At 47.5% G+C, this 21705-nt stretch overlaps 1 protein-coding gene across 4 annotated transcripts in view; it reads left to right on the forward strand.

Moving 5' to 3' along the window:
- Positions 1-9476: 9476 nt before the first annotated feature.
- The window catches only part of CYFIP2 (cytoplasmic FMR1 interacting protein 2), a 131272-nt gene continuing 119043 nt past the window's right edge, over positions 9477-21705 (forward strand). Inside the window, exon 1 of one of the 4 annotated variants that reach the window (XM_008255326.5) lies at positions 9477-9635. The gene's annotated coding sequence lies outside the window, so the exon portion shown is untranslated. Of the gene's footprint in view, positions 9636-9899; positions 10160-21705 lie in introns of those variants that run through there. The other 3 variants (XM_002710339.6, XM_008255327.5, XM_089336170.1) reach the window with 3 other exon arrangements.

Consider the following 21705-nt stretch of genomic DNA (forward strand, 5'->3'; position numbering starts at 1 on the left):
ATCAGTTAGGGACCAAACTCATCATGCTCAGATTAGGATAATTTAAGGAGAGTTTATTTACCATAGGGCTATTTAAAATGTGCGGGTCAGGTTTAGGAGAACCTTTGGAAGAGCCAAAGAGTTGTGCTATGGTTAAAATGTTTGTCTCTCGCAAATTAACGTTGAAACCCAATCCCCAGTGCAAGAGTATTCAGAGGCAGGGCTTTGGAGAGGTCATTAGGTCACTAGGATTCCACCCTACTGAGTGGCATTAGTGCCTTGAGGAAGAGGGAGGAAAGGGCTGGAGAACTCTCTTAGTCCCTGTTTGCCCATCCAACTTCTTTTGGATGGAGGATGCAGTAACAAGGCCCCAGCTGTGGAGCAGAGAGCCACTCTCACAGGCGGAACACCTGCCAGCACCTTGATCTTGGGTACCTCAGCCTCCAGAATGATGAGACATACATTTCTGTTGCTTATGAATTGCTCAGCCTAAGTGTTGTTATAACAGCCTGAATAGACTTTGACAAGTAATTACCACCTCAGCAGGTCCAAAGGGATGAGAAAGGATGAGCAGGTGGAAGGAATCACCTGGGAATGTTGTCTGAGAGGAGAGGAACTTTAGTAACATCCAAGGGATGCCCAAGACAACATTACAGGAATGCAGTGAAGGAACTAAACACCCTGCCCCACCTTCCTTCCATCGCCCATCAACTGGAGGACTTGTTTGTGCAAACCAATCAGAAGCCACAAGACAAGGGAGACTACCAGGGTGCTCTGAGAAGTCAGTACCAGGGCTGGAGTGCAACGGGAGAAGACTGGAGTGAACCTGATGGCGTCAAAGAGAAAGTACCCTGTTAGACCCCAGTCCTTCCTGTAAGAAACCCTCAGGTTTGTAAAAAGTGCAATGTGAACACAAATACATTTGATCCTTAGTAATTGCCAATTCTATACTTGCAGATATGCCTACTTGCTAAAATTTATTTATCATCCTAAAGTCAATACTTGAGGCTTTTTTTTTACATTCATTCACGATATGCCCATGTGTCAAGCAATGAAAATGTTATGTTACCCCCCCATGCACTTTCTGAAATCAAATCAGCTGAAGCCAAATCAAGCAAGGTTCTGCCTTCTTGCCTCAGAGCTCATGCTGTAAGTATTTTTTACTGTATTTAGTGCCACATTGTTTTGTATTTTTTTTGCTTCTTTTGTTGGTGATTTTGCTGTTTCAAATGGCCACCAAATGAAGTCACATTTTGCTGTCCAGTATTCCTAAGTACAAGAAGTTTATGATGTGTCTTCCAGAAGAAAAAAAAATATATGTTAGATAAGCATCTTTCAGATGTGCCTTATAATGTAGTTGACCATGAGCTCAATGTTAATGAATCAATAATATATATTGGGGCCAGCGCTGTGGCCCAATAGATAAATCCTCTGACTGCGGTGCCGGCATCCCATATGGGCACCGGTTCAAGTCCCAGCTGCCCCGCTTCTGATCAAGCTCTCTGCTGATGGCCTGAGAAAGCAGTAGAGGATGGCTCAAGTGTTTGGGCCCCTGCACCAATGTGGGAGACCCAGAGGAGGCTCCTGGCTCCTGGCTTTGGATTGGCCCGTTCCAGCCATTGTGGCCATTTGGGGAGTAAACCAGTGGATGGAAGATCTTTCTCTCTGTCTATCCCTCTCACTGTCTGTAACTCTACCTGTTAAATAAATAAATAAAATATGTTTTTTAAAAAAACAATATATATTAACTAAGGCTTTTTTTCAACAGAAATTGCATAAAACAAGATTACTTACTGATCAGTGGACCAAAAGGTGACCAGAGGTTTGCAGGAACCTAACTCTGTGTTTCCCCCTGGGAGCAATGGTTCAGGATTTGCTAGTTCAGTGTGCCCAGCAACTTTAGATAGCATGACAACCGAATACTAAGAAAGAATTGCAAATGCCTATTGGGGTTACCTGATGGAGCTATGATCACAGTACAATGAGAGCACAGAGAGATGAGCAAAAACACATAGGCACCAGAGAGGCCTCATAGTGGAAGTGAAGTGTGAGCTGTGTGGAAAGGGTGAATGGGAGTTCCCAAGCAGTAGAGTCTAGGAGTATATTTCAGCAAGGAAATCAGCATGCAGAAAAACATGTCTGATTCCAACCTCTTCCCCTGCACCATGAGGATACCTGAAAAAGTTTATAGGAAAAATGGAATTAAAAGATAAGTTGACTTTGGTGTAAAAACGTTTGATATCCATGCAGAGAATTTTCATGATAGGCATTTTACCCAAGCTGGAAGTTCTGTATGTATGTTTGTGTTAGGACCAGGAGTCTTGAGGTCCAAACAAGTGCTGATCATAGTAATAGTCATAGAGAGAGTCCGTTGAAGCAGCCAAGTAGATTTTTTTTTTTTTTTTTGATAGGCAGAGTGGACAGTGAGAGAGAGAGACAGAAAGGTCTTCCTTTGCCTTTTGGTTCACTGCACTGATCCGATGGCAGGAGCCAGGTACTTATCCTGGTCTCCCATGGGGTGCAGGGCCCAAGCACTTGGGCCATTCTCCACGGCACTCCCTGGCTACAGCAGAGAGCTGGCCTGGAAGAGGGGCAACCGGGACAGAATCCGGCGCCCCGACCGGGACTAGAACCCGGTGTGCCGGCGCCGCAAGGCAGAGGATTAGCCTAGTGAGCCTCGGCGCTGGCTCCAAGTAGATCTTGATTCCTCATCCTCTAGGTTGACCTCCCATGCTCACCTTTCCACACCCAACCAGAACTGTTGAAAAAGTCATCACTTTTCACTTTCTCAAAGACTGGTTTTGAGTAGACATGTCTGTCACTGAGACAAGCAACACAAACATTAATTTACTTTTCTACTTTGTCCTTCTCAAAGCAATTTCCCATCTATGCTTGCTCTCCACAGCAGTTTGTGGATTGCACTGGGGGTGGCGTTCTCGCTTGACAGAGAAGGCAAGGGATACACAGGGAGGTTAATAGCTGCCTGGAGTCGTAGAACAGCTAAACACCACTTAGAACCCAGGACTTATTCCAAGTCCTGTATTCTTCTTAAAGGTCACACCAACTGAAGGCCATGTTTAACAATAACAGTAACTATCATTTTGAGCAGTTGTAATATACCAGACTCTGTTTAGTGTGTTACATTTATTATTTCATTTAATCTTTGTGAGAACCTAAGGGATAGACAAAATTAATACCATCTCAACTTTACAAAGAGACTAGGGCTCAGTAAATTAGAGAAATCACTTGTAGTTCCACAATTACTATGTGGCAGAAAGCGGGCTTGGAGTGAATCCTATCTGTCCCCAAGTTCGATACTTCCAACCAGTCTACAGGACTGATTTGGGGACCATTTATACCTCTCAGGGTACAGCAGCACCAGCCACTGTACCTCAATTACATTGTTGTTCACCAAATCCAGTTCAGAATACGTTCCAACATTCCTATTTTATGTTTTACCAGGAACTGTTGTAAGTAGCATTTGTTTAAATAAAGATAAAATGTCCTTGGCTACCAAGTTCTCTGTAAAAGATATGACTTTCAGGGGAGTCAAGGTCTCTAGAAGTAGCGGAAAAGGAGCAAAATGAGAGAAACAATGTAGAGACTGGAAGGCATCCGTATGTAAGAGGCCCAGGAGAGAGCTGCAATGTTTCAGCACCAAAATACTCCAGCAGTTTCCATCCATAAAAAAAAAAAAAAACAGGAATAATTTTTAGAATTTTGTGAAGATGAAATGAACCTATCCATATAAAGTGCTTAGCATAAGGACTGGCCCCAAGTAAACATTCAATAAATGTCCGTTTAAAATAGATGCTTTAAAATATTGTTTCGGATTCAAAGACAGAGCTAAGACAGCCTTCCCTGAAGGAACACCTTGGGTCTGAGTCCAGCTAGCTTTGGGTAACCTTTCCCCTAATTTTTTTGTCTATAAAATGAGGCAATTGTGAGCAAGTGGTCAGGTTTTATCTCCTGGCCAATGTAAACTGTATAACTGACCATCAAGTGTCTCCTTTCCTCCTAACCACGTCAATGCTAAGAACCAAATGTGTGGGCCTGCTGTAGCAACCTCATAGCACAAACAGTTGTTTTTTTTCTTTCCTTTTTATTTATTATTTTTTGGTCCACTGCATATTTTTTCTCTCCAACTCCTACTTGAATACTTTTCTTTCTTTTTCAAAAAATTTCTTACATTTTAAATTTTTTTATGTAATGTATTTTTTTATAAAGGAGATTTGTTTATTTGTTTGAAAGAGTTACAGAGGTGGGGGGAGAGACACAGAGACAGATAGATCTTCCATGCACTGGCTCACTCCCCAGATGACCACAATGGCCAATGCTGGCCAGACTGAAGCCAGGAGCCAAGATGGGTGTCCCACATGGGCCATCTTCTACCACTTTTCCCAGGCCATTAGCAGGGAGCTGGATTGGAAGTAGAGCAGCAGGGAATTGAACCGTCTCCCACAAGGGATGATGGCATCGCAGGCAGCAGCGTTACCTGCTACACCACAATGCCGGTCCTGTATAAAGTGTTCTTGTTACTTGTTCTTGTTACATGCTTTTGGAAGAAGCTAACATACTAATCAACACATGTATTTAGTTTGGGATGGGGGAAATGAGTTTCATGTAATTGTGATAAAAGCATGCATTTGGTGACAGCACCTTGGACAATTTATTTAATTGGCTTTAGCTTCTTCAATTATGAAGTGACACAAATGCTTATATGTTCCCCAAAGGATAATTGTGAAAATCAAATGGGGTAAGGCATTTGGTAAATGTCAGCCACCTCCACCACCGTCGTCATCATCATCATCATTATTCATGTTTCTCGCAGAACGAGTTCTCATGCTCGTTCCGGATACTCCACTGCAGATTTGTATGAAGCAGGATTTGCTGATGGTTTTAGCATGTATGCATTTATGTATGTATGTTTAAAAGTTTTGTGTATTTGAATAGCATAGTAAGAGAGACCAGGAGACAGAGATTGTCTACCCACTTGTTTACTCCACAAATGGCCACAACAGCTAGAGCTGAGCCAGGCCAAAGCCAAGAGCCAAGCAAGCCTATTCAGGTATCCCATGTGGGTGGCAGGGACCCAAGTACTTGGGCTGTCATCACTGCCTTCCTAGGTGCATTAGAAGGTAGCTGGATCAGAAGCTGAGTAGCCAGTACTTGAACTGGCACTTCAATATGGGATCCATTATCATAAGCCATGGCTTAACTTTAAGCATGCTTGCCACTGTTGATGGTTTTTAAATGGAGACCTGTCGCTCCCCGTCTTCATGGAGGAACGACACAGGACCCTGCGCTGTTCTTTCGTCTGCTCGGCCCTCCCCGGGTTTGCTGCTGGTTCTTCCCGGGTTGGCTACTATCCCTTCCACCTCCGTGGAAGGGCAGTTCCCCCTGGCCACATTCCCCACTTCCGCAGGGGAGCGGCACACCGCCAGCCGGCTCTCTGGGGGCTGCACAGGTGTTCCCCTTAGATGTTCCCGGTGCATGCTGTCTCTCTCCTCCTTTATAGTCCTCCTCCGCCAATCCCAACTCGGCTGCCCACACACCGAGCACGCTGCTCTCCAATCAGGAGCAACTCCTACAGTTTATTGGTTGAACTGGAGGCAGCTGTGTAAAAGCTGTTTTCTTCTCTCCCAGCGCCATATTGTGGGAGAGCAGATGCATAGAATAAGTCTTAATTCCAGTAACAGTCTAGTCCGAGCTGCTCCCCACAGAGACCTAAGTAGCCTAAGTAATTTGAAGCTTTTCTACAAACAAGGTAATATTGCCACACATGAAGCTATAACATGTGGGCCATAGCTTTGCAGCGGGCAAAGAAATTCTCACTTTATAGCCACAATCCTGTCATTTCTAATGGTGCAACCTGGGTTTGTGTGTGCAGGAGATCTCAAGGCAGTAGTCAGACAGCTATAAATTTCTTTTTTTTTTTTGAAAGATTTATTTATTTATTTGCAAGTCAGAGTTACACAGAGAGAGGAGAGGCAGAGAGAGAGAGAGAGAGAGAGAGAGAGAGAGAGAGAGAGAGAGAGAGAGATTCCACCCGCTGGTTCACTCCCCAATTGGCTGATCCGAAGCCAAGAGTCAGGAGCTTCCTCTGGGTCTCCCACATGGGTGCAGGGGCCCAAGGACTTGAGCCATTCTCTACTGCTTTCCCAGGCCATAGCAGAGAGCTGGATTGGAAGTGGAGCAGCTGTGTCGTGAACCAGCACCCCTATGAGATGCTGGCACTGCAGGCAGCAGCTTTACTTGCTACACCACAGCGCCGGCCCCCAGCTATAAATTTCAATGGCAAAGTGCAAGGTTTTATCTTCAATTGTTTATTCAGCCCACTTTTCATAAAGGTTTATTTTATTTTATCTGAAAGGTAGAGTTACAGAGGGAGACAGGGAAAGAGAAATCTTCCATCCACCGGTTCACTCCCCAGACGGCTGCAAAGCCAGGATCCAGGAGCTCTATCTTGGTTTCCACTTGGGTGCAGGTGTCCTTGGACTTGGGCCATCTTCCACTGCTTTCTCAGGTGCATTAAAAGGGAGCTGGATCAGAAGTGGAGCAGATGGAACAAGAACCAGTGCCCTTATGGGTTACTGGAGCAACGCCAGCACTTCAATCCACTTTTATTAAACTCCTGTTAGGTACCAGGCTGTGAGGAGACAATGAGAACAAGACAAGCATATATGCCTGCTCTCTTACATTTTATGGTCTAATGGGGGGATGCAGGCAAGCCTGTGGACAATTACAACAGAATAATCCGTGCGATGACAGAGGATGCCCAGGGAGCTGTGGAATGTGGACATCTAATCCCAACCTACCCCAGACACAGAGCCATCTTAGAGGAAGTGACAGCCACAGGGATACCAGAGGATGAACAGAAGTTCCGCAGGTGCACTAGAAGAAAGTGTGGAAGCGGGGAGGCCAAGGGAGAACAGTGTTCCAAGTCGGAAGCCAGGCTTGTGCAAAGGTCAAATGCAAGAGAGAACATAGCAAATTTGGGGAACTAAGAGAGGTTCCTTAAAGCTACAGCATAGCAAGCTGGTTGGCATCAAAGAGCCTGCAGAGGCAGATGCCAGGTCATGAAGACGCTTGCCGTGGGGAGCCACTGAGATGTTTAAAGGCCGACAGGGACATGCTCTTTAACACACGTGATCACCCACATTTAGAGGGATGTGGGAGTGTATCCAGCCGACTCCATTTTTTTGGATGGTGAAACAATGGGGTGAAATTACTTGCCTAAGACCATTCTTCTGTTAGTTGCAAAACTAGGACCAAAAGACAGCCCTCTGAATTTCCAACACAGTGGCCTCAGAAGACCATAATGCTTCTTCCTTTTTAAACAAACAGAACTCAGAGGCCCAGTGATTATTTTTGCCCAACATTTAACCAAATATGTAAGTAATGGTCTCTTTGTGTAAAGACAAAGAACAGGAAGAATTATGTCTTCCAGAAAACTGCAATATCCAAATCACATGTCCTTTAGAATAAAATTTGATTATTGGGATTCTTTTTATTTGTCATCACCAGCATTCAAGATCTGAAGATCACAGTGGAGGGGCCATTCCTGTGGAACCGTGGATTAAGCCACTGCTTGGCAATCCAGCGTCCTGTCCCATATCAGAGTGCTGGTTGGAGTCCTGGCTACCGCATGTCCAATCCAGCTCTCTGTTAAAGCAGCAGAAAGTGACCCAAGTACTTGGGTCATTGCCACCCATGTGGGAGGCCAGGATGGATTTTGGGTCCTGACTCCTGGCTATGGCCTGACCTAGACCTGGCTGTTGTGGCCATTTGGGGAGTGAACAAGCAGATGGAAGATTCCTCTAACTCTTCTCTGATGCTCTCCCTTTCAAGTAAACAAACAAATAATTCTTTAAAAAAAAACACACACAGTGGAAAATGAAAAATTACACATACAGAAAAAAAAAAACTGAGTTCCATCTTTGCAGCCATCCTCCAAAGACACTCCCACAGCTTTCTCATATGACACCAGGGACAGAATGGTACCTGTATGTGCATGTGTATACATAACATATGTAAGTGATCCTTTCAGAAATAGCAATTTCAATTAGACTGAGTGTTGTAACATGCCACTATGAAGGATGGGGACTTCTGAGCATTTGGGAAATGAGGGAAGATCAGTGAGAACAGAGACTTCAAAGTCCTTTCCTGAGAGATGAGTAACATGGCTCCTCCCTAAACAGCTCTTAGGAGGAATAGCAGAGGGGCTGGTGTTGTGGCGCAGCAGGTAAAGCTGCCGCCTGTAATGCCAGCATCCCATTTGGGTGCTGGTTCGTGTCCTGGCTGCTGCACTTCTGATCTAACTCCCTGCTAATGGCCTGGGAAAAGCAGCAGAAGATGGCCCAAGTGCTTGGGCCCCTGTATCCACAAGGGATAACTGGATGAAATTCCTGGCTCCTGGCTTCCAACTGGCCCAATCCTATCTGTTGGGGTCATATGGGGAGGGAACTAGAAGAAGAAAGATCTCTCTCTCTCTCCCCCCCCTCCCCTTCCCCCCTCCCCCTCCTTCTGTAGCTCTAACTTTCAAATAAAAAAACAATCTTAAAAACAGAACAGCAGAGTGATGAAATATACATGGTGGGCCCTAACAAGCATTTCAGAGAGGTTCCTTGTAACAGACTGTGTGCCTTCCGTTCCAGTTGCATGCACTCCACAAGGTCCCAAACTGGGCACCCGACTTGTCCTTGGAGGGGTGCGGGGCAGCTCTCTTTGCTGGGAGCAGAGTGGAGAGGCCTTGCTCAGGTGTCCGCTGGTTGGGATTTCTTGCAGCCTCCCTTCAGCCTGGTCTCAAGGCTCCACCGCGCGGCATCCTAAAGAGCACTGTCTCTTTGAAGAGCCCCAAGCAGCAGATACAGAAATCTTGATGATAGAGGTGTCGTCCTCCCAGTCCCCCCACTTGCTTGCTGGGAAGAGCTCCCTGTCACCCGTTCTGACCATGAGGCAACGCTTCCTGAGTGAAGTTGAGGCGAGCGCTTGCTAAAGTGACGGCAGCTCCACGGGACTGAGAAGCAAAGACGCCATACTCAAGCAAGGAGCGGTACTAGGCAGCCGGGTCCAGCCAGTCCCCAGCCCATAGCCTCTATCACATCACCGGGCTTCCGTCCTCACTGAACTGCTCGCGCTGGACCTGGACACGGGCCAGGGTGACTAATGCCCGGCGCTCCCGATAGACGATAAGCCCCACGAGGGCAGCCACCGTGTCTTTTACCAATGAGCACTTGAGAGACCCGCGAGGGCAGTCCCTGGCGCAGCAGGTGCGCGTTCCTGGCGTTGGGGGCAATGCGAAGTCCTCCCTCCCATTTCCAACACCAGAGCAGGGCGACCCGCGGCCCCGGGGCGGGAGCCTTGGGCTCTGAGCGGCCCTCTGAGCCTGCAGTACGGGCCAGGGCTGCGCCGGCCGCACAGTGGGCGCCTCAGGAGCCCCTCGCCGCAGCCATTTCCTGCTCTTTGTGTGACAGCGGCGGCGGCGGAGGGGCAGGGCCTCGCGGCGGGGGAGGAGCCGCGGCCGGCGAGGGGCGGGACCGAGGGCGGGCCGAGCGAGGCAGCCAGCGGAGCCGAGGCCGGCAGAGCATCCTGCGCCCCGGCGCGGGGCCCTGCGGTAGCCTCGGGCCCCTCCCCTGGACCTGCCACAGACCCAGGTAAGCGGCGCTCTCAGGCCTCGGAGCCGACGGGGAGCCGGGATGCTGCTGGGGACCGGGATGCAGCCGGGAGGATGCGCGAGCCGCCGGCGTCCCTTTCCCAGCCCGCGGGGGGCGCCCCACCTAGCGCGGCCTGGGAGCCCCCGCAGCTTCAGGCTCAGGGCCTGGGCGCCCCTTTTGCCTTCCGGCCCACTGTGGGCCTCATGGCGCGGACCCTCTGCCGAGAGGCGCTGGCACAACGCGGAGCTAGGGCGCGGTGGCGGCGGCGGCGGCAGCCGCAGCAGCAGCAGGTGCGCGGCCTGGGCCCGAGCCGCGGGCCCGGGGAAGAGGCGGCGCTAATCCCGGAGATCGGAGACACCTGCAGCGGCCGCGAGCCGGGCTGCAGCCACGTCTCCGCGCCCAGGTACTGCAGAGCCCCGGCCGCCGCCTCTACCGCCGCGGCCACCATCACCTCCCCCGGGCCAGCGAGAGCAGCCTGGGCCCGCCTGGCATTCGCCTGGGGCACACAGCGCCTTGCGGTGAACGTGAGATGGGTGGGGCGAGGGACGCAGCGGCGATGTTGGGGGTGGAGGGCGTTGGTGAGGGAGGAGGCGCATAGGACCTGCTTTGAAGCTTCGGGCCTGCTCTGGCATCACTCTCCCCCGGTGTCTGCGAGCTGGGAGGAGGTGGGGGAAGGGATGAGTGGGCTGGCTCGTGGGAAAAAGGTTGGGTTTTCTTACGCTCTGAGGAACCGGAAAGATGTGTCCCTGTCTGTTGTGCCAACTGGTTCTCAGGCCAGCCGTACTACCCCCGCAAAGATACAGCCACCTACATGTACAGGGAGATACAGTTCTCTATACAGAGACCCCCCAGCTGGCAAGGACACCGTGATTGCACGGGGTGCCCTGCCCAGCCCAGGGAATCTGATTTTGATCTATGCCGGCCTCCTTTCCACAGCACATGGAAACACTCAGGTGCTGATGAGCCATCAGCCATCATCCCAGCCAGGCCCAGAGCGGTACAGGGATCTTCCCCCGGTGTGGATAGGAAGGGCAGATTAGGAGAATGCTGCTTTCTATGCCAGCATCCTCATGAAGGCAGTGTGTCTCACATTTCTCCTGGATGTGGGCCCTATTAGAACTGGTGCCAGCAGCCCCAAGAGGTCAGAATCTAGGTCCATGTCCATGGTCAGGTTGAAGGCCATGGAGTTTTTCTCCACCATCAGACCCTTCTCTGACTCCTACATCCATGCAGCACTGCCCCACCCCATTCTCTAGTGTCAAACATGGTTTTCTGGAAGGGAGCCAGTGAGCGTTTATCTGGAAGAGCTGTGTACAAATGAATTTCCCATTTGATGCCAAGCAGGTGCTTTGGAAGTCATTTGACCAGAAACAGAAGATGGGATGCATTTTAATAGGACACAAACTTCAAGTCAAAATATTTGATGTCTCAAATGGTGCAGTTCTGAACTGTGAGCTGGACATAGGGCTGGGGAGCTGGGAGCTCTTTGGAGGAAGAGTTCCTTGAAATGACAGCATTTTGCAGCTGTCAGCTCTGTGTTCAGCAAGGATAGCTTTGGCCCCTGAGGGTAGGAATACTGTAGGAGTGAGAACACGTGTGTGCGTGTGTGTAAATGGTCAGGGGTCATGGTCCCCAGAGGTATTTGTTGAGCACCCAGTGCCCACCTGTGGGATGTGAAACTTTTGCATAGAGTGTTACTCATTGGCACCAGCTGCCATCTGCCAGGGCAGTTATTAGGCCAAAAGAAGAGTGTGTTACTGCTTACAAAGCCAGTGCCTCTAGCTACTTCTGTGCACTGAGCCTCTGACTGGGGGCATTAGCTCTCTGCTCACTAAGCTTCTTTATTATATTTCCTGACCAGTTGTGACCGGTTCTGTAGGCACCCAAGGCTGTCTTGTTCAGTCCCTGCTGGAAAATGGAAAAGGAAAAGCTTGCTTTAGGCACTAGGCCAAGAATGGGCTATACAATCCAGGAGGGTTTGGAGAGTTTTAGTTAAATCAGAGACAGGCCCCAAGCAAGATGGAGCCATGAGTGTGAAGTCTGGTGAAGGGCCCCAGGAGAGCACTGCACGTCCCCTCTGGTAAATCATGCACTCTTGGGTGCGGAGTGGGCCTCCGCTGCTGCCATTGACCGGAAAGCTGAATTAGGTGATGAATAGACAAGAAGCTCATTAACATGGGGAACAGCACTCCTGGAGAACAGTGCAGGGCTCCAGTCCCCACGTTGGAGGCTCAGCCTACACACTCCGAGAGGCTTGTTCTGGCCACTGTGGGCCCCGGGGTCCCACCAGGAGCTTCACAAAATGGCCTTTTGTAGCCTCCATGTGGCCACCCTAACAATGAGTCTGTTTCTTTCCTGGCAAGTATTAATTATTCACTCACTGGTAGTTGACGAAGCCAGACATCAGTCACCCCACTGGAGCTTTTGTGAAAGGCCTTTGGCCTTGTCCTTTTGAGCAGGGCCACGTCTAGGCCCCAAAGGACAGCCTGCATTGGCAGTGGAGGTGGCCAGAGGGGGTGGAGCGGGCCGTGCCGGGGAGGAGCCGCTCTGCCTCTGGATTCTCCTATTGAATGGGGGCCGTATGCACGAGGCAAACACTCATGGTCTATTTATATATTTCTTATATAATCATTAAGGGTTCAGTTCACAGGAACAGCTCTTACCAACCCCTCCGCTTCCAGAGCGTCCCTGAATGTTGCTGTTTCAAAGGGAGCTGGTCTCTGTCACCAATAAACCCAGCTTTAGGTTTACCTGCCAAGGGCAGTGAAAGGGAAGGTGACAAGACGTGGCGGCAGTGAGGGCTTCGGGTGGGAGGTGCCCTTGAGCGGCACACGGAGGTGGGGAGAACGTGAGTAAGCAGGCAGAGGGAGAGGAGCAGCTGAGCAGAAGCGCGGAGGGAGAGCTCACGTTTCAACACTCGGAGTTCAGGAAGCACGTCTTCCTCTGTATATTCAGCATTTTGCAACCAAACAAAAATGTGCAGGGCGTGCTTGGCTTCCCCAGGCACACAGAGCAACGCCGTGGACTTAGGACACTGGATTTATCCCTGGCTTGCTCTGTGCCTTTAAACCAGCCGCGACCTCTCTGCCTTTGCAAACTGAGCAGTGGAAACAGTGTGCACACCTTGTTACCTGCCTGCAGATGAGATAACGTCTGTAAATCCCAGTGTGAGAAGAAGAGGCTTCTATAATGAATGTGTGGCTCTCTTGGACGGGTGCCCTCCATTCCCAAAGGAACAGTTTATTCATTATATATTATGTGTCAGTTTAAGCTGAATCTGTGCCTTGTGTGCACCATTGAAGCAATAGGAAGCTGAAAGGCGTCTTGTGACCCAGAGATTATGCCAAGGCCCCTGTCTTGCCTTGTCTGTACGAAGACACTGCAGAATTCAGTCAGCGGGTGTGGGTGTCGTCCCAGGATGCAAAGAGGTTGGATATTGGCTTCCTAGCCATGGCTGTTAGGCTAAGGGATGTGTGTGATGTGACTTAGAGGCTGGCTATTTAAGTCACAGTACTTGGGTCCTGGTGACGGAGGAGAAAATGAATTGGGTGCACATTCTTAGAAGAGCTTGTTCTGTAAAGGCGAAGCTTGAGTTCAGGCAGCATGCCTTACAGCCGCATACTGGCTGACCGCATGCTGACAGACTTAAGGCACTTCACGAGCAGGGCCATGAGAGAGGGAAGACATTACAACCTTTTGGAAAGGGCCCAAGAAAGACCCTGTAGCGACTTCTAAAGTAGCCCTTTGGGGTTTGTGTTTGCATCATCCTTAGGTCATTGCAGAGCAATGGTCCTCGGATTCTAACCTCTGGGTGTTTGGTATGTCCATATCATAGGCTGTCTGTTGTCACTGCTGGCCGGTGAGGCCGTCCTCAGAAAGCAAAGGTGGTGGACGGGTTAGGACTCTGCCAGAGACTTCGGAGTTTGTAGCAGCTGCCTCTGTGGGTGGAATCAGAAATCAACTGGGAATGAATGAGACAATTGTCTGACCTCACAGAAGGCCCAGCTGAGATCAAAGAGAATCTGTAGGGTGGGCCCTCATGGAAGACAGTCAGTGACTCAGGGATACCTTAAGTGAAGGGATACCTGAGAACTGTTTTCAACTTGTGCTTTAAAATAAATGTTTTAGGACCAATTTTGGCAAGGTGTGAGGCAAGAGTTAAAAATAAGGGCTGAGCCCTCAACCTCTTAGGCTGTGATACCTCCATACGGAAAAGAGAGGAGACCTGCTTCTTATGGTTGAGGTGGGAACTGTGTGACAGAATATTGTATAGAAGGCCCCTCAGATTCTTATGATACTAAAGCTGATGTTGCTGTAGTGCTTTAGAGGACCTGTGATTTTTAAAAATTTTTTATTTTTTAACCAGAGACATGAATTTGGATCATTGGTTCATGCATTTACCAAACCATTCATGAAGTGTCAATTCAACAAGCAGTGCCTAGGAGGTGCCCAGCTCTGTGCTAGGTGCTGTGGGCCAGGCCCAGGAAAGATGACTAGCCCTGGTATGGTTTATGATCTAAAGAATCAGCAGATATACAGCAGTGTGTAGTGCAGTCGAGAATTTAGAAGTCTGGACTGCGAGTGGCACAGTGATCCAGAAAAGCAAAGGGAGTTGTGGACTTTGGACAAAGCATTTTGAAAGAGGCTTATCTTGACTTGGACCTCTGTAAGTGAGTAGGACTTGAGAAGGGGAGAGGGCAGCTCACAAGGGAGTAAAGACCCAAAGCAAGGCTGTCTTGGGACAGGTTAGGGCGCCCTGTACACCTTGGCACAGTGGTGCATGGTGCACAATGGGAAAACGTTGTCTCTGGCGAAGCCGTTTGTCTGGAATGACCCCACTCTGGTCCGAGGCATTTGCTTTGGAGCTGGAAGGACACTGAGAGAGGCTCAAGCCCAGTGACGCTTAACTGTTGGCTTTTTTATCCCTGCCACCCTTTTTTATTACACGTGATGGACAGTCGTGGCATGCCTAAGGCATCACATCCATAGCCAGCCTCCCCACTCTGCCGCAGCTCCCCTGACTCAAGAGAGGAGAAAAACATGCACACATTGACAGGATGGGGATACTTAGTACCCTCCCCACACTTACAACAAAAGGGACCTCTTTACAACCCCAGCACTTCAGCTGTTACAGAAGCTACCCACAGCAGCCTGCACAGTGCAGCAGTCCACAACTGCTGCCAGGCCAGCCTCCATGTTTTATAGCCAGGGAGATCTGTGCTTCTTGATGAGTGACAATGTGATGTGTGTGTGTGCATAAGTCAGTCTTTAGGCCCAGCTGTGTTGGAGTTGCAGTTTCACAAGGGTGAAGCTGAGGTCTGCAGGCCCCTGTCCGCCAACCGCCCTGAAGTCTCTGTGTCCGCGGCAGATACAGCAGTTTCCCTTTCTGAGCTTCAGCAGGTGCCTCTGGGAGGCAGCGCCCCTCCCCAGCTGCAAGACACAAGAGTGTCCCTCATGCGGCACTTGGCCCCACCCAATCAGCAAGCTGCCTTCAGAGCCAAGTCTGCCCCTCCCTGGAGGACTGGGGCCGGTGCCCTGAGTTGCTGGTAGCTGCCTGGTTTGGTTATCAACGGAAAGGCCTCCCCAACCTTGACAACACAGGAAGCAGCTGAGTAAAATGGCAGCTGAACCGACAAGTCCTTGAGCCTCACCGAGATCCTTTTCTGTGCCCCGTGGTAAGCAGCAGGGAAGGGAGGCCTTCCCTGGAGGCCGTGCTGAGGCTGACGGGACTCCTCTGCTCTGACCTCAGGTCCCCTGGGCGGAGAGGAGCTTCAGGTGACACAGCCTCTGTTCCCAGGAGAAAGGCAGCAAGGGACTTCCACGGCACAGGCTGCCTCTCCAGCCGGGGCTGGTTCCCAGCCAGATGTCAGAACTGCCAGCAAGGTGTCCTTGGGTTGTTGTTTCTTAAAGTCAGTGCTGAAATTTGGACCAAAGCAACACAGGCACTTACTTGAAAATAATCAGGTAGTACTGAAAGACTCATAGTGAAAAACAAGCCCACAGTGCCCGCCTTCCTCTGGGAGCCGCTGCTTCTCGCTCGCCTTTTCTTCCCGTCGTGGCCTCCAGATCGCTCCGTGATACGCTTACACTGCTGGTTCTTGATTTATCTGTTCTGTGCAAGGTCTGTTTACTTCCTGCTGTGACAGATGAACAGTTCTCCTCCCTCCCTTGACTGCATCTCCCATTACAGCAAGAGCTCTAGTCTACCCTGAATCACGCTTGAAGCATCCGAGTTGTTGAGCTGTGTGAATGACCATTAGGGGAGGGCCAACTGAGGGCCTTGGATTGTAGTTCCTTTTGTCCATGGTTTTATGTTTTGTTGCAAAATGAGAATTCCTTGCCCAAGTCCCTCCTCTGCCTTGGTTTTCTCATCCATGCAAAGAGGTCAGGTAGAAAGAGAGCTGCACTCCCTTCCTGCCCTTGCTCTAAACCATGAAGCCTGTCTCCTTGCCCACCCCAGAGGAGTCATTCCCCCAAGGTGGGCAGCCTGGGACCTGCAGTGAGGTGCAGGCAGGCAGGCGGCACACAGGCTAGTTTGGGCCTTGCTTCCTGGTGCAGTGCAGTGGTGTGGAGGTGTCTACCGCTCTGTTTCCCCTGCTGTCCCCTGTTGATCTTTGCTCACCACAGCCTCTGCTAGCAGGAGCAGCATCGTAGTCCCCAAACTCCTGCTTCATCTCCAGCTTTCTTTGCATCTCTCCTGCTTCTGGTATACCCAGCGTTTCCCAAAAGTAGTCTGAAAAACGCTAACGTGTTAGAGTAACAGCTTTCTTGAAGTCGAGTTGACATACTATATGATCCACCCATGCAAAACATACAGTGAGTGTAATATATTTAGAGGGTTGTGCAACCATAATCACAGTCAATTTTAGAACTTAGGCAGCACCACCTATTTCCCCCTGACAGGCACTCCCAGCTTAAGGCAACCACTAAATAGTTGACATCTCTATGGATTTGCCTATTTTGAGAATGGTGTAATAAATGTATTCGATAAATGGAATCACTCAATTTGTGACTGGCTTCTTTCACTTGCATAACATTTCTAAGATTGATCTGTGTTGTAGGAAGTATCAGTCCATTTCTTTTTATGGATGAATAATATTCCATTTTTGGATAGACCAATTACATTTATCCATTTATCAGCTGGTAGACACTTATCTATTACAAATGCTACGATGAACGTATGTGTGCATATTTTGGAGCATATATGTATTTTTGTTTCTTTTGGGGTTATGACTAAGAATAGAGTTGTTGGGTCAAATGGTAACTCTGTTTAAAAATTTAAGGAACTAGCAATCTGTTTTCTAAGGTCACCGTACCTTTTTACGTTCCTGCCAGCAATGTTGCTTCCAGTTTGTCTATATCTTTGCTCATACTTGTTATTTTTTATTCCTTTTTATTATGACCATCCTAGTGGGTATGAAGTGTGTCACTGTGGTTTTGATTTGCGTTTTGCTCATGACTAAAGTTATTCATCTTTGCGTGTGCCTATTGACTAATTGTGTATCTCTCTGAGAAAAGTTCAGATCCTTTGTCCATTTTAAAAATTGGGTTTTCATTACTGAGTTTTAAGAATTCTTTCTATATTCTACATACTACTCTGTATACTTAGCTGATAATATGTTTGGAATTTTTTTTCCATTCTGTGAATTGTCTTTTGCTTTCTTGATAGTGTCCTTTGAAGTTAAAAATTTTTTAATTGTGATGATGCCTAGTTTATATTTTGTGACACATGTTTTTGATGTCATCACATAATCCAAGGTCACAAAGATTTATTCCTACATTATAAGAGTTGTATTATTTTAGATGTTACATTTAGGTCTTTGATCCACTTTTGGTTAATTTTTTGTTTAGTATGACATAGGAATCCAACATATTAAAACAAAGACTGAGACCAGTTCAATGACTGAGTTAATAAATTTTACTTGAGGGACCAGTACTATGGCATGACTGGTTAAAGCTATGCCTCTGGTTTTGGTTCATGTCTCAGCTGCTCCACTTCTGATCCAGCTCCCTGCTAATGCACCTGGGAAAGCAGCGGGAGATGGCCCAAGGGCATGAGGCCCTGCACCCTTGTGGGAGACTCAGAAGAAGCTCCTGGCTTTAGCATGGCCCAGCCCTGGTTGTTGGAGCCATTTGGGAAGTGAACCAGTGGATGGACAATCTCTTGCTTTTACTCTGCCTTTCAAATAAATGAAATCATTAAAAAACAACAACAACAAACAAACAAACAAAAAACAACTTCCTTGAGCAAGGAAAAGGTTCTAGCAGTGCAGAGTGAAGGCAGCTTTGAATGCCCCTGGGTAACACTGTAGTGAGCTGCTTTTATAACTAGAGAGACAGGAAATGGCACACAGGTTACCTGATTGGTGCAGTGTGGCATTTGCGTTATTTATGTATAATTTAGCAGCCCCCAACCTGTGATTGGCCAAGGCTTGGTTACCTAGCTACAAGAGTATATTAGGTTACAATGTGCTTGTAAACCAAGCTGGGTTGTTGTTCCCTACATACGGAGGCCACTTGGGGCAGTTTGTTTTTCAAGAATAGAGGCTGGGTTAGGCTAATTTATTCCAGTTAAATAAACTTAATTTCTTTTGCTTATGGATAGCCAGTGGTTTAAAACGCACCACTTGTTGATAAATGCCCTTTTGGAGTCAGCGCTGTAGTCTAGCGGATAAAGCTGCTCCCTGCAGTGCTGGCATCTCATTTGGGCACTGGTTCAAGTCCCGGCTGCTCCACTTCCCATCCAGATCTCTGCTGTGGCCTGGGGGAAGCAGTAGAAGATGGCCCAAGTCCTTGGGCCCCGGTACTGTGTGGGAGACATGGAAGAAGCTCCTGGCTTTGGATGAGCACAGCTCTGACTTTCAAATAAATAAATCTTAAAAAAAAAAAAAAAAAAAAAAAAAAAAAAAAAAAAAAAACAAGTGTCCTTTCTCCATTGACTTGTCTTGGTAACCTCATCAAAAGTCAATTGATGGGGCTGGTGTTGTGGCATAGTGGATTAAGCCACGGCCTGCAGGGCCAGCTTACAGTATGGGCACTGGTTCGATCTCCAGCTGTTCTACTTCTAGTACAGCTCCCTGCTAAAGCCTGGGAAAAGCAGTAGAGGATGGCCCCTGTATCCACGTGGGAGACCCAGAAGCTCCTGGCTCCTGGTTTCAGCCTGGCCCAGCCCTGGCTATTGCAGCCATTTAGGAAGTGAACCAGTGGATGGAAGATCTCTCTCCTTCTCTGTCTCCCTCTCCCTCTATAACTCTGCCTTTCAAATAAATAAATAAATCTTAAAAAAAAAAAATAAAGTCAATTGATGGGGATAGGTGTTTCACCTACTGGTTAAGGCACTCAGAATGTCTTAGGAGAGTATGTGGGTTTGAGCCAGTGCTGGCTCCCGCCTGCATCTTCCTGCTAATGCAGACCCTGGGAGGCAGCAGGGATGGCTCAAGTGATTGGGTTCCCACTTAGGTGGGAGGCCTGGTGAGAGTTCCTGGCTCCTGGCCCACCTCTGGCCATGTAGGCATTTGGGAAGTGAACCAGCAGATGGGAGATCTCTTGATTTTGCTCTTTCTCTCTGTATCTCTGCCTGTCTGCCTCTCAAATTAATAAATTTCTTTGAAAAGACAGTTGACTATAAATTTGAGAGTTAACTTCTGCATTCTCAATTCTCTTCCATTGATCTCTATGTCTCTTTTTGTGCCAACACCACACTATTTTGATTACTATAGCTTTATAGGAAGTTTTGAAATCAGGATGTATAAGTCCTCTAATTTTTTTGTTCTTTCAAAGATTGTTTTTGCTATTCCGGGTTGCTCCCTCAAATTCCATGACTTTCAGGTTTAGTTTGTAAAAAACAAACAAACAAACAAACAAAAAAACTAAGATTGATTTATTTGTTTTGATTGAGTTTCAGAGAGAAGGGGGAAAGAGAGAGATGGATCTTCCATCTGCTGGTTCACTTCCCAGGTGGCTGCAACAGCCAAGGCTGCGCCAGGCCAAAACCAGGGACCAGGGACTTCATTCAGGTCTCCTACATAGGTGGCAGAGCTCAGATACTTGGGCCATCCTCGGCTACTTTTCCCAGGTCATTAGCAGGGAGCTGGATCAGCAGTAGAGCAGCCAGGACACAAACCAGTGCAAATATGGGATGCTAGCATCACAGATGGCAGCAGCTTCAATGTAGTTCCAAAATGTCAGTCCCCTTATAAACCACAAAGAAGTCAGCTGAGGTTTCAACAGAGGTTGTGTTGGATCTGTAGATGAGTTTGAGGATCATGCCTTCTTGACAATATTACTATTCCCATCTACAAACACAGGATATCTACTTGTTTATTTCAAACTTTAACCTTTTCAAGAATGTTTTATAGTTCTCAGACAATTATGTTTTATACTAATTTTGTTTTTCCCAAATAACCTGCAAACTATAAAACATTATGTTATACACTTATTTTGTTAAGTTTATTCCCAAAGTATTGTAATTTTTGGATGCTATTGTAAGTAAAAGTATTTTCCTAACTTCATTTTCGGGTTGTGCATGCTGATACTGTATCCTGAAACCTTACTGAACTTTTTATAGCTTTTTTTAAAGATGTATTTATTTATTTGAAAGGCACAGTTAGAGAGGGAGAGACAGAAAGAGAGGTCTTCAATCCGCTGGTTCACTCCCAAAATGACCGCAATGGCCAGAGCTGAGCTGATCCAAAGCCAGCATCCAGGAGCTGCTTCTGGGTCTCCCACACGGATGCAGGTACCAAAGCACTTGAGCCATCTTCTACTGCTTTCCCAGACCATAGCAGAGAGTGGAATCAGAAGTGGAGCAGCTGGACTCGAAGCAGCGCCCATGCAGGATACCAGCACGACAGGCCAGGACTTTAACCTGCTGCGCCGCAATGCTGGCCCCAAGACACTATTTTATTATTTTTTTATTTTAATTTAATGTTATTTTATTTTATTTATGTTTCTTTAGCACTCTTTATCTACAAAGCCATTAACATGGATTAACTTATTTAGTTTTCAAATCCTATGAGGTATGAACCATTGTCATTCCTTAGATTAAAGAAGAAAAAAATGAGTCTCAGAAAGGTTCTATCCCCTATCCAAGGCCACACATCCAGGTATTGTCAGAGTCAGGATTCTGACTCAGCCATCCAGTTCACCACCACGCCAGAAAACCTCTCGCAAGCATGTCAGTGCTGAGCATACGATGATTTTAGAATATACCTCGTCTTATACTTATTTTCATTGATTTTATTTTTTATAATTCTTTTCTGTTTATGACAAGCAGTGGTGGTTTTATACTTGTGATTGTGGTATAAAACTTCCTTTTAAAATATATTTATAAAGTGGCAAAAAAGTATTTAGAAAAAATATTTAATAATTGTACTGGTAGTTTCTGGATATGACTGTATATTCTATGTTGACTTAAATGGCCTGTGCTACTACTAGCTAAGGAGGAAGATTGGAAAGCTAGGAGTGATGACATGGTCAACTTCAGGTCATCTTATGGCCCCTGAGTTGTCAGGAGACTCAGGTGTGGTCTAACGTTCTTTATTCGGTTTGTCTTCAATGCCTGCTGTTTGTGGCCCTCTGCTAAGGTCTTTGCTTTTCAGTAATGGGTAAGAAATAATCTCATACCTTGAGTTGCTAGTGCATGGATATTTCTACTCTAGGGAGAACATACTCTTTAATTTCATGAGCAAACTCTGATTGTTGGTGGTCGCCTGGACCTTAGTATCTTATGTGAAGGGTTCTGAGGCTGCCTCTGGACTCAGTGCAGAATGGAATAGAACTGTTGTTACTTAGCAATGTCAGTGCAGGCAGGAGACGTGAAAATGAAGGTTTTTGTGTCCTTTCTGGATTCTGAGAGTATAAGAAATAGAAGTGCATGTACTTAAGTCCATGCTGAAGCCAGACGTGTCAGAAGAGAGGTACACATGTCCTAGAGGGAAGACAGGCAAGATCAGGACTTGGAATGTTAGCAGAGAGAAACTTCATTTTGTAGATCTCTGCTTACAAAATATTGAAGCTGATTACTTTAGGAGCTCAAACGTTCAACGTTTCCATCACTTAGATGAAGTTC

This window comes from Oryctolagus cuniculus, chromosome 6 (assembly GCF_051225735.1).
Source record: "Oryctolagus cuniculus isolate XC-2025 breed Fujian yellow rabbit chromosome 6, ASM5122573v1, whole genome shotgun sequence".
NCBI classification, from domain to species: domain Eukaryota; kingdom Metazoa; phylum Chordata; class Mammalia; order Lagomorpha; family Leporidae; genus Oryctolagus; species Oryctolagus cuniculus.